The sequence below is a fragment of the Hyperolius riggenbachi genome, chromosome 10 (genome assembly GCF_040937935.1).
Source record: "Hyperolius riggenbachi isolate aHypRig1 chromosome 10, aHypRig1.pri, whole genome shotgun sequence".
Taxonomy (NCBI): Eukaryota; Metazoa; Chordata; class Amphibia; order Anura; family Hyperoliidae; genus Hyperolius; species Hyperolius riggenbachi.
The window spans coordinates 14441672-14455446 of NC_090655.1; the positions used below are offsets into that span (position 1 = coordinate 14441672).

Here is a 13775-nt window from a genome sequence, read left to right on the forward strand (position 1 = left end):
CTACTGTAAATCAAATGATTATAAACGACTAATCCTTCACATAACATGGAAATAAATACTGTAGAAGCATAAAGCCAATTATAAGTATACCAATCAATGCATGTAAATGTAAGCTGCTTGGGACATAATAGACACAGATAAATATAGATCAAATTAGTTGTCCAGTAATTGAAATGAATGACCTATGAGATTAAACAAAAGTGACTCCTCACTGGAGATGCTCATTCGCATACAGTGGAATTCAAATTCCAGCAGTTCCAATCAAGGCAATCCGATTTACAGCAGCTCAGTAGTTTTAGGCCAATCACAGAACTTGGAAGCACTGGTCCAATCAGAGAACTGAGCATTCCTGAGTCTTGCGATTGGCCTAAAATTTCCGTGGTATTCCAATTACGGTGGTAAAATTCTGCATTCTCTTATTGGTCTAGTACTTCCGAATCAACTTGGAAGTATTTAGCCAATCAGGGAAGGCAAAAAAATGACAAAAAAAGATGCCTCAGAGTCAGAAATGGGTATTGGCAGAAATCAGAAATTCTGTGGAAATGGAAATTTCCACCCATCCCTCCTCCTCACCCATTTGTGGACAACTGGACTGCATACTTGTCGAGCAACTCAGCCTCCAGCCTGCCAGATCATCCACAAGGCAACTTAGGCAGTTCCCTAGGGCCTGGAGAGAGTCTGGGGCCCGGTTTATGCTAAACCCTAACAAATCTTGGCAAAAAATCCAGGTGGCCATCAAGAATGGGCCCAAAGTCATTGCTTGCCTAGGGCCCTATCTCACCTTATTCCATCTCTGACCAGCGGCAATTACATGCAGCCAAATGGGAGCATTTGGTAACACCACACGTGTCCTTGCTCGATAAGCGGTGGTGTTACCTGGCGACCGCAAAAGGCGGCATGTCACGCATAAGCACGCCCACGGCGGAGCTCAGATGTGACTCTACACGGGAGCCGCCTGTCTGCTGCCCATGCTGAGCGCTAGCAAGTGTCCAGTAAACAGTGCTGACAGGCGGTGAATTCACCGCCATCAGCTCCCCATGGAAAGGAGCCCAAAGGCAGGGGGTCTTTTATTGTGTACCTGCTGCAATGCAATGTGTTTATTGCTATACAAAATGTGACTAAATTACTTTTTCTATATACTGTAACTTTCACTTTAATCCCCCCTCCGGGCGTTTTGCTTTATTTATTTATGTCCCATATGGATACAGCCGCGACATATTAGGCAATCCTTTCTAGTTCACAGGACTATTGGCATTTGCTTTAAAGCCACTTCTCAAATTGAACAATATTTATTTCAGGATGTGCAGAGTTAAAGCGTTTTCCTTTGAAGATAAAGGCGTAATCCTTCGCACTGCCGTTCAACTCACTCCTATTTTCCATGCAGGATCTCAGAGCTTCTGATCGCATGCACTTGAATGGAAATCAATGCTGGCGGAGCTAGATTATCATTAACAGCGGAAAAGTTGGGGCATAACTTGGAATTGGTGGCCCCCCAGTAAAACTTTGGATTGGCTCATCACCCACCCGGATAAAATGAATAAAGTCCCTATTACCACATACACAGTCATTTTACATGGTTAAGGAAAGGTGGGGGGAAAGGCTGCGCATCCCTAAACACATGCTGCAATTGAATGGTTAATCGCACAGGCATACACCGCCTCTGCCAGACTGAAAAATGCATGCCCTGCATCCAAGACAAGTGCTAACATTTATTAAACTAGGAGGTACTTTAGCTTCCAATATGGTTTGCATGCAAAGTATATTATACTAGACACTTGCGCCACGGTGAGGCAGATCTCCAGGCAAGTGACTTAACCTAAATTTAAAACCTTAGGAGCAGCTAAGCAAAAAAAATTTGTAACTTACATTTGGTTGAACAGCGAGGAGAACCCCAGCGCATACCACTAAGGCTGCATCTGAAATGACCACCAGCTCAGTGTGAGGCACCTAAATAGATTTTCTGCACACTTCGCATTCAATTCAGATGCAAATCATATGCAAATCTGCTACTACTTATCATGCAAACAGGAAACTCAGGAGGAGGGGCTGGGAGCAGCTAACCTGACAGTTACATAGTTACAAAGTTAAGGTAAGGTGGGGGAAAGGCTGCGCATCCCTAAACACATGTTGCAATTGAATGGTTAATCGCACAGGCATACACCGCCTCTGCCAGACTGAAAAATGCATGTCCTGCATCCAAGACAAGTGCTAACATTTATTAAACTAGGAGGTACTTTAGCTTCCAATATGGTTTGCATGCAAAGTATATTATACTAGACACTTGCGCCACGGTGAGGCAGACCTCCGGGCAAGTGACCTAACCTAAATTTAAAGAGAATCTGTATTGTTAAAATCGCACAAAAGTTAACATACCAGTGCGTTATGGGACATCTCCTATTACCCTCTGTCACAATTTCGCCGCTCCTCGCCACATTAAAAGTGGTTAAAAACAGTTTTAAAAAGTTTGTTTATAAACAAACAAAATGGCCACCAAAACAGGAAGTAGATTGATGTACAGTATGTCCACACATAGAAAATACATTCATACACAAGCAGGCTGTATACAGCCATCCTTTTGAATCTCAAGAGATAATTTGTGTGTTTCTTTCCCCCTGCAGCTATCTTCCACTGAAGTGTCAGGCTATTTCTTCCTGCAGAGTGCAGACAGCTGTGCCTGTATGTACTTCCTCAGTATGTGAAAGCCCAGCCAGCTCAGAGGAGGATTTATCCAGCTTGTAAAAGATAATAGAACAGAGAGAAGCTGCACTAATCTAAATATCACACAGGCAGTGTGCAGAGAGGGGCCTGGATGGGGGAGTTCATAGCAGAACCACAACACTGAAGAACTTGGCAGCCTTCCAGACACAGGCCTGACAAGTCTGACAAGAGAGAGATAAGCTGATTTATTACAGAGATGGTGATAGTAGAACGTGCTGCAGTAAGCCAGAACACGTTAGAATAGCTTTTGGAACTTGTAGGATGATAAAAAACAGGATGCAATTTTTGATACGGAGTCTCTTTAAAACCTTGGGAGCAGCTAAGCAAAAAAATGTGTAACTTACATTTGGTTGAACAGCGAGGAGAATGCCAGCGCATACCACTAAGGCTGCATCTGAAATGACCACCAGCTCAGTGTGAGGCACCTAAATAGATTTTCTGCACACTTCACATTTAATTCAGATGCAAATCATATGCAAATCTGCTACTACTTATCATGCAAACAGGAAACTCAGGAGGAGGGGCTGGGAGCAGCTAACCTGACAGTTACATAGTTACAAAGTTAAGGAAAGGTGGGGGGAAAGGCTGTGCATCCCTAAACACATGTTGCAATTGAATGGTTAGCATAGTTAAAGTGTACCTGATGTGTCATTTCCCAGGTGTCATTTAAGCAGCATGCCCCCCTTATTAACAAAATTAGGCAGCACCGTGACACCTAAATAAAGCTCTGCAGACATATCTACGATATAACATAGACAGGTATGTCCCCCAAAAAATTAGTATACCCGTAGGTGTCAAGTTACCTAAATAAGCTGGACTGAGCAATAGCTGTTCAGTAAGTGCTCCTGAAAATAAAGACAACCCAGAGAATCCCCCATGAGGACATGGACTAGCCCAAAACCCAGTGAAACATGTCAGATTTTTACTGCCTAGTGTAAATGACTGCACATAGGAAAAAAGTAATTTATAGTGTTTTCACTCTGCATAAATCTACATCCTGTATGTAAGAATTTTACACTTTTCATATTAGTGGTTTTTTAACCACTTAAGATTGTAGGACGGGAGTCTCACGTCCTCATTCGTCCTCCTGTAGATTCCAGGACATGAGACTCACATCCTGCACTAAAAGCCACAACCACCGTGCGCTTGTGTCCCACACTTGTGATACTTGCCTAAATGGAGGGAAGACTCTGGATGGTCGAGGGTTCCCAAGTCTACCTAGACTTCACTGTCACTGGCAAGGACCCTCTTCTAAGTTTCAGCCACGCTCTCTTTCATGCACCAGTGCAGCTGTACTTCAACACTTTATTAGGACCACGCTCGTACATGGAGGGGAGCGCAGCAAAGAGAAGATATCCAACAAACTCCTGTCAGCTAAATTAGCATTGGGCTTTTGGATGGATCTGGAAGCCTCTCGGCCATCTAGAGGCCTCTTCTACTTAGGTAAGTATCTAACTTTATTTTGTAATGTTATAGGCTAGGGAACCTTTTTAACTACAAGGGCAGATTAACAGCACATTAAAATGTGTGCTACAAATGTGGCTTATTAATAAAAAACACTTTCATTTTACCTCATCTTTTTACATTTAATTCCAGGCAGTCTTCTACTTCCTCAGTCCACAAGTAGCAGAAAATGGAAGGCAGATAAGGACTCTTCTACTCAGAGCCGGGACAAGGTCCTCCAGCACCCAAGGCTGAGACACCAAAGTGCGCCCCTCGATCCCTCCCACCTCAGCTGTCACACACTGATTGCTATTAGTCTAAGAGGCGCCACAGGGCCCACAACCTCCCCAACACCATAATATCTATTTATATGGCTTGCAGTCACTGCTATGTATCCCCTTTTCTTATTTCTTTCTGCTTCATACACAATTAGGAATGACAGCTGAATGAATTGTGCGCCCCCTCCTACACTGCGCCCTGAGGCTGGAGCCTCTCCAGCCTATGCCTCGGCCCGGCCCTGCTTCTACTTAGACTTAATTGCTCAGTCGCTGCAGCATTAGGGAGCAGGGAGGAGGTAGTATATTGTGCTTCAAACCGATAAGATAAGTCACACTTGTTGGTCTTTACACCAACCCTGGAAAATAGCAGTGAAAAGGGAGAGGGAGGGGGGGGGGGGTTAACTTCTCAAACCTGGCAGCCCTTTATTTGAAATCATGAGCTGCTAAGATCCCTTTAAAGGCATAATCTGAACTAACAGGAATAAGCAAGCACCACTGTGCATGCAAGGTACCCTGAGACCTCATAAATCGGAAATCATCCCTGCCAACAACACCAACAGGATCCAAGACATTAATCACAAACGGTGCAATCATTTTTGACAGTACAACTTCTGCTGGTAGTAAAGGCATCATCATTGTGTTCATATTAATAAATTCAGAGATGTCAACTGTGCCTGCAATTAATACATGTGATGTGGATATGTACAATAATATACTTTATTCATAGTATACGGTATAAGACACTTACTACTGTACTTACTGATCTCCATTTGCATTAGGCAGACAACTTTAAGGTTTCAGTGGCGTCGATTACAGGAACAATAATCTACAAGACACAATATGCAAATGATGGCATGTCATAAAAATGTCACTTAAAAGAACACTCCTTATCTAAACACATTGGGCCTGATTCACAAAGCGGTGCTAACAGTTAGCACGCTGGTGAAAAGCCCTTTATCACACCTAAACTCAGTTTAGGCATGATAAGTTTAGGTGTGATAAGTTTAGGTGTGATAAGTTTAGGCGTGATAAGTTTAGGTGTGATAAGTTTAGGTGTGATAAGTTTAGGCATGATAAGTTTAAGCACCAACTGGGTTAGCACCGCAGTGCACAGCTGATCAAAAGTTTTGCATTAGCAAAGTCTGGTGCACTTCGCATAGAGTTTAATGGCGCTGCTTTGCGTGCGGGACTTTGCGCGCGATCTAAACTTATCTAAACTTATCACGCCTAAACTTATCACACCTAAACTTATCACGCCTAAACTGGCTTTTCACCAGCGTGGTGCAATGGTTATCACGCCTAAAGTCTCTAACTGGGTTAGCACCGCTTTGTGAATCGAGCCCATACTGTCAGTATTGTAACTACAATACATTATTCTTTAGTATTTATATAGCACTGATATCTATATTGTCTGGACACATAACTGTCCCTCAGAGGGGCTCACAATCTAATCCCTATCATAGTCATATGTCTATGTATGTATCGTGTAGTGCATGTATCGTAGTCTAGGACCAATTTAGGGGGAAGCCAATTAACTTATCTGTATGTTTTTGTGATGTGTGAGGAAACCGGAGTGCCCAGAGGAAACCCACACAGACACAGGGAGAACATGCCAACTCTGTGCAGCCATGTGCTGGAAGCTGGATTATGTGGAGTCTTCAGGACAACTTTGTGGGACAAGGCAGCGCAAGTAATTATAACATTCTTTTACAGGTAGCCTGCTAGATTTTTACTTTAGGCTGGAGATCTGATTTAACTAGCTTACGACCATGTCACGATGGGCGTGATCGCGGCGGCAGCCCCAGGACCGCTTAACCCCAACTGGCGTCGAGTCCTGGGGCAGGGTTATGCAGGAGATCGCGCGCGCCAATGCATGTGCATCTCCGCTTGAATGTCTCCAAGTGTCGATCGCAGCTAGGAGACTGTTAGACGGCGAAACCGCCATCTATTTACTCTGTACAGCGCTGCAATCTATGGCAGCGCTGTACTGGGGACAGGCTGTTCCCTCTGGAGGCATGGAGGCAGGGAAGCAATCTGAAGCCTATGACAGCCGATCGCACTGATTGGCTGGTGGGGGGAGGGAGGGGGAGATAGAAAAATAAAAATAAAACAATGAACACAATTTATTGTAAAAATAAATAAATTAATAAATATTTATATAAAAAATAAAATAAAAAATAAACCCCACTAACGATCACAGCGATCACACCCCACTAACAGAGAGCTCTGTTGGTGGGCAGAAAAGGGGGGGGGGGGATCACTTGTGTGCTGAGTTGTGCAGCCCTGCAGCAAGGCCTTAAAGCTGCAGTGGTCTAATTAGTTAAAAATGGCCTGGTCACTAGGGGGGTTTAAGCCTATGGACCTTAAGTGGTTAAGTAAGGAAATGCAGTAAATGCTGTACATGGATGTTACACATGGAAGTGGGGGCTGCACATGGGATGAGAGGGGGGCTGCTGCTCATAGAAAGGGAGCCATGAGAAAGTTGTCCTAAATGGGGAAAAAAATCTGGCCTTGGCCAATAAACAATACTCAATGGCCTCAATTCACCAGTGGCTACCGACCTATTTATCTCGTGGGAGGTAATTTACCTCATGCGATAGCTCAAAATAGCAAGTCTCCAGAAATATAGGTTGAAATACCAATAGGTCGAAATTCGTGCGATAAATAGGCGATAGTTAGTCGTTATTTTTTCTCAAAATCACAATTCACCAGGGAAAAAAGGGGGTGTGGCCATTCGTTATTTTAGATCTATTTATCTCCTGCATGTACCTGGCGATATGTAGTTTTTCTCACAGCTGCTGCAGCTCACTCTGCAGCTAGTTTACTAGCAGCACACAGTAACAGCTTCTACTGTACATATTTCAGGCACCAGAGAGCAGCACACACTGCAGCTAGTTTACTAGCAGCACACAGCAACAGCTTCTACTGTACATATTTCAGGCAGCAGAGAGCAGCACACACTGCAGCTAGTTTACTAGCAGCACACAGTAACAGCTTATACTGTGCATATTTCAGGCACCAGAGAGCAGCTCACTCTGCAGCTAGTTTACTAGCAGCACACAGTAACAGCTTATACTGTACATATTTCAGGCACCAGAGAGCAGCACACACTGCAGCTAGTTTACTATCAGCACACAGTAACCGCTTATACTGTACATATTTCAGGCACTAGAGAGCAGCACACACTGCAGCTAGTTTACTAGCAGCACACAGTAACAGCTTATACTGTGCATATTTCAGGCACCAGAGAGCAGCACACTCTGCAGCTAGTTTACTAGCAGCACACAGTAACAGCTTCTACTGTACATATTTCAGGCACCAGAGAGCAGCACACACTGCAGCTAGTTTACTAGCAGCACACAGTAACAGCTTATACTGTGCATATTTCAGGCACCAGAGAGCAGCTCACTCTGCAGCTAGTTTACTAGCAGCACACAGTAACAGCTTATACTGTGCATATTTCAGGCACCAGAGAGCAGCTCACTCTGCAGCTAGTTTACTAGCAGCACACAGTAACAGCTTATACTGTACATATTTCAGGCACCAGAGAGCAGCACACACTGCAGCTAGTTTACTAGCAGCACACAGTAACAGCTTATACTGTACATATTTCAGGCACCAGAGAACAGCTCACTCTGCAGCTAGTTTACTATCAGCACACAGTAACAGCTTCTACTGTACATATTTCAGGCACCAGAGAGCAGCACACACTGCAGCTAGTTTACTAGCAGCACACAGTAACAGCTTATACTGTGCATATTTCAGGCACCAGAGATAAGCTAACTCTGCAGCTAGTTTACTATCAGCACACAGTAACAGCTTCTACTGTACATATTTCAGGCACCAGAGAGCAGCTCACTCTGCAGCTAGTTTACTATCAGCACACAGTAACAGCTTCTACTGTACATATTTCAGGCACCAGAGAGCAGCACACACTGCAGCTAGTTTACTAGCAGCACACAGTAACAGCTTATACTGTGCATATTTCAGGCACCAGAGAGCAGCTAACTCTGCAGCTAGTTTACTATCAGCACACAGTAACAGCTTCTACTGTACATATTTCAGGCACCAGAGAGCAGCACACACTGCAGCTAGTTTACTATCAGCACACAGTAACAGCTTATACTGTACATATTTCAGACACCAGAGAGCAGCTCACTCTGCAGCTAGTTTACTATCAGCACACAGTAACAGCCTATACTGTACATATTTCAGGCACCAGAGAGCAGCACACACTGCAGCTAGTTTACTATCAGCACACAGTAACAGCCTATACTGTGCATATTTCAGGCACCAGAGAGCAGCACACACTGCAGCTAGTTTACTATCAGCACACAGTAACAGCTTATACTGTACATATTTCAGGCACCAGAGAGCAGCACACACTGCAGCTAGTTTACTATTAGCACACAGTAACAGCTTATACTGTGCATATTTCAGGCACCAGAGAGCAGCACACACTGCAGCTAGTTTACTAGCAGCACACAGTAACAGCTTATACTGTGCATATTTCAGGCACCAGAGAGCAGCACACACTGCAGCTAGTTTACTAGCAGCACACAGTAACAGCTTATACTGTGCATATTTCAGGCACCAGAGAGCAGCTCACTCTGCAGCTAGTTTACTAGCAGCACACAGTAACAGCTTATACTGTACATATTTCAGGCACCAGAGAGCAGCACACACTGCAGCTAGTTTACTAGCAGCACACAGTAACAGCTTATACTGTGCATATTTCAGGCACCAGAGAGCAGCTAACTCTGCAGCTAGTTTACTATCAGCACACAGTAACAGCTTCTACTGTACATATTTCAGGCACCAGAGAGCAGCACACACTGCAGCTAGTTTACTAGCAGCACACAGTAACAGCTTATACTGTACATATTTCAGACACCAGAGAGCAGCTCACTCTGCAGCTAGTTTACTATCAGCACACAGTAACCGCTTATACTGTGCATATTTCAGGCACCAGAGAGCAGCACACACTGCAGCTAGTTTACTATCAGCACACAGTAACAGCTTATACTGTGCATATTTCAGGCACCAGAGAGCAGCACACACTGCAGCTAGTTTACTATCAGCACACAGTAACAGCTTATACTGTACATATTTCAGGCACCAGAGAGCAGCACACACTGCAGCTAATTTACTATCAGCACACAGTAACAGCTTATACTGTGCATATTTCAGGCACCAGAGAGCAGCACACACTGCAGCTAGTTTACTAGCAGCACACAGTAACAGCTTATACTGTGCATATTTCAGGCACCAGAGAGCAGCACACACTGCAGCTAGTTTACTAGCAGCACACAGTAACAGCTTATACTGTGCATATTTCAGGCACCAGAGAGCAGCACACACTGCAGCTAGTTTACTAGCAGCACACAGTAACAGCTTATACTGTACATATTTCAGGCACCAGAGAGCAGCACACACTGCAGCTAGTTTACTAGCAGCACACAGTAACAGCTTATATTGTGCATATTGCAGGCACCAGAGAGCAGCACACACTGCAGCTAGTTTACTAGCAGCACACAGTAACAGCTTATACTGTACATATTTCAGGCACCAGAGAGCAGCTCACTCTGCAGCTAGTTTACTAGCAGCACACAGTAACAGCTTATACTGTGCATATTTCAGGCACCAGAGAGCAGCACACACTGCAGCTAGTTTACTAGCAGCACACAGTAACAGCTTATACTGTACATATTTCAGGCACCAGAGAGCAGCACACACTGCAGCTAGTTTACTAGCAGCACACAGTAACAGCTTATACTGTGCATATTGCAGGCACCAGAGAGCAGCACACACTGCAGCTAGTTTACTAGCAGCACACAGTAACAGCTTATACTGTACATATTTCAGGCACCAGAGAGCAGCTCACTCTGCAGCTAGTTTACTAGCAGCACACAGTAACAGCTTATAATGTGCATATTTCAGGCACCAGAGAGCAGCACACACTGCAGCTAGTTTACTAGCAGCACACAGTAACAGCTTATACTGTACATATTTTAGGCACCAGAGAGCAGCACACACTGCAGCTAGTTTACTAGCAGCACACAGTAACAGCTTATAATGTGCATATTTCAGGCACCGGAGAGCCGCACACACTGCAGCTAGTTTACTAGCAGCACACAGTAACAGCTTATACTGTACATATTTCAGGCACCGGAGAGCAGCACACACTGCAGCTAGTTTACTAGCAGCACACAGTAACAGCTTATACTGTACATATTTCAGGCACCGGAGAGCAGCACACACTGCAGCTAGTTTACTAGCAGCACACAGTAACAGCTTATACTGTGCATATTTCAGGCACCCGAGAGCAGCACACACTGCAGCTAGTTTACTAGCAACACACAGTAACAGCTTATACTGTACATATTTCAGGCACCAGAGAGCAGCACACACTGCAGCTAGTTTACTAGCAGCACACAGTAACAGCTTATACTGTGCATATTTCAGGCACCGGAGAGCAGCACACACTGCAGCTAGTTTACTAGCAGCACACAGTAACAGCTTATACTGTGCATATTTCAGGCACCGGAGAGCAGCACACACTGCAGCTAGTTTACTAGCAGCACACAGTAACAGCTTAGACTGTGCATATTTCAGGCACCAGAAAGCAGCACACACTGCAGCTAGTTTACTAGCAGCACACAGTAACAGCTTATACTGTACATATTTCAGGCACCAGAGAGCAGCACACACTGCAGCTAGTTTACTAGCAGCACACAGTAACAGCTTATACTGTGCATATTGCAGGCACCAGAGAGCAGCATACACTGCAGCTAGTTTACTAGCAGCACACAGTAACAGCTTATACTGTACATATTTCAGGCACCAGAGAGCAGCTCACTCTGCAGCTAGTTTACTAGCAGCACACAGTAACAGCTTATAATGTGCATATTTCAGGCACCAGAGAGCAGCACACACTGAAGCTAGTTTACTAGCAGCACACAGTAACAGCTTATACTGTACATATTTTAGGCACCAGAGAGCAGCACACACTGCAGCTAGTTTACTAGCAGCCCACAGTAACAGCTTATAATGTGCATATTTCAGGCACCAGAGAGCAGCACACACTGCAGCTAGTTTACTAGCAGCACACAGTAACAGCTTATACTGTAAATATTTCAGGCACTAGAGAGCAGCACACACTGCAGCTAGTTTACTAGCAGCACACAGTAACAGCTTATACTGTGCATATTTCAGGCACCAGAAAGCAGCACACACTGCAGCTAGTTTACTAGCAGCACACAGTAACAGCTTATACTGTACATATTTCAGGCACCAGAGAGCAGCTCACTCTGCAGCTAGTTTACTAGCAGCACACAGTAACAGCTTATACTGTGCATATTTCAGGCACCAGAGAGCAGCGCACACTGCAGCTAGTTTACTAGCAGCACACAGTAACAGCTTATACTGTGCATATTTCAGGCACCAGAAAGCAGCACACACTGCAGCTAGTTTACTATCAGCACACAGTAACAGCTTATACTGTGCATATTTCAGGCACCAGAAAGCAGCACACACTGCAGCTAGTTTACTATCAGCACACAGTAATAGCTTATACTGTGCATATTTCAGACACCAGAGAGCAGCTCACTGCAGCTAGTTTACTAGCAGCACACAGTAACAGCTTATACTGTGTATATTTCAGGCACCAGAGAGCAGCACACACTGCAGCTAGTTTACTAGCAGCACACAGTAACAGCTTATACTGTGTATATTTCAGGCACCAGAGAGCAGCACACTTGGCAGCTAGTTTACTAGCAGCACACAGTAACAGCTTATACTGTACATATTTCAGGCACCAGAGAGCAGCTCACTCTGCAGCTAGTTTACTAGCAGCACACAGTAACAGCTTATAATGTGCATATTTCAGGCACCAGAGAGCAGCACACACTGCAGCTAGTTTACTAGCAGCACACAGTAACAGCTTATACTGTACATATTTTAGGCACCAGAGAACAGCACACACTGCAGCTAGTTTACTAGCAGCACACAGTAACAGCTTATAATGTGCATATTTCAGGCACCGGAGAGCCGCACACACTGCAGCTAGTTTACTAGCAGCACACAGTAACAGCTTATACTGTACATATTTCAGGCACCGGAGAGCAGCACACACTGCAGCTAGTTTACTAGCAGCACACAGTAACAGCTTATACTGTACATATTTCAGGCACCGGAGAGCAGCACACACTGCAGCTAGTTTACTAGCAGCACACAGTAACAGCTTATACTGTGCATATTTCAGGCACCCGAGAGCAGCACACACTGCAGCTAGTTTACTAGCAACACACAGTAACAGCTTATACTGTACATATTTCAGGCACCAGAGAGCAGCACACACTGCAGCTAGTTTACTAGCAGCACACAGTAACAGCTTATACTGTGCATATTTCAGGCACCGGAGAGCAGCACACACTGCAGCTAGTTTACTAGCAGCACACAGTAACAGCTTATACTGTGCATATTTCAGGCACCGGAGAGCAGCACACACTGCAGCTAGTTTACTAGCAGCACACAGTAACAGCTTAGACTGTGCATATTTCAGGCACCAGAAAGCAGCACACACTGCAGCTAGTTTACTAGCAGCACACAGTAACAGCTTATACTGTACATATTTCAGGCACCAGAGAGCAGCACACACTGCAGCTAGTTTACTAGCAGCACACAGTAACAGCTTATACTGTGCATATTGCAGGCACCAGAGAGCAGCATACACTGCAGCTAGTTTACTAGCAGCACACAGTAACAGCTTATACTGTACATATTTCAGGCACCAGAGAGCAGCTCACTCTGCAGCTAGTTTACTAGCAGCACACAGTAACAGCTTATAATGTGCATATTTCAGGCACCAGAGAGCAGCACACACTGAAGCTAGTTTACTAGCAGCACACAGTAACAGCTTATACTGTACATATTTTAGGCACCAGAGAGCAGCACACACTGCAGCTAGTTTACTAGCAGCCCACAGTAAAAGCTTATAATGTGCATATTTCAGGCACCAGAGAGCAGCACACACTGCAGCTAGTTTACTAGCAGCACACAGTAACAGCTTATACTGTAAATATTTCAGGCACTAGAGAGCAGCACACACTGCAGCTAGTTTACTAGCAGCACACAGTAACAGCTTATACTGTGCATATTTCAGGCACCAGAAAGCAGCACACACTGCAGCTAGTTTACTAGCAGCACACAGTAACAGCTTATACTGTACATATTTCAGGCACCAGAGAGCAGCTCACTCTGCAGCTAGTTTACTAGCAGCACACAGTAACAGCTTATACTGTGCATATTTCAGGCACCAGAGAGCAGCGCACACTG

At 44.6% G+C, this 13775-nt stretch overlaps 1 protein-coding gene across 1 annotated transcript in view; it reads right to left on the minus strand.

The window, feature by feature from the left end:
• Positions 1-13775, minus strand: part of C10H10orf90 (chromosome 10 C10orf90 homolog) — a 922956-nt gene that overhangs the window by 862221 nt on the left and 46960 nt on the right. The window contains exon 3 of the mRNA XM_068255335.1: positions 5188-5265. The gene's annotated coding sequence lies outside the window, so the exon portion shown is untranslated. The remainder of the gene's footprint in view (positions 1-5187; positions 5266-13775) is intronic.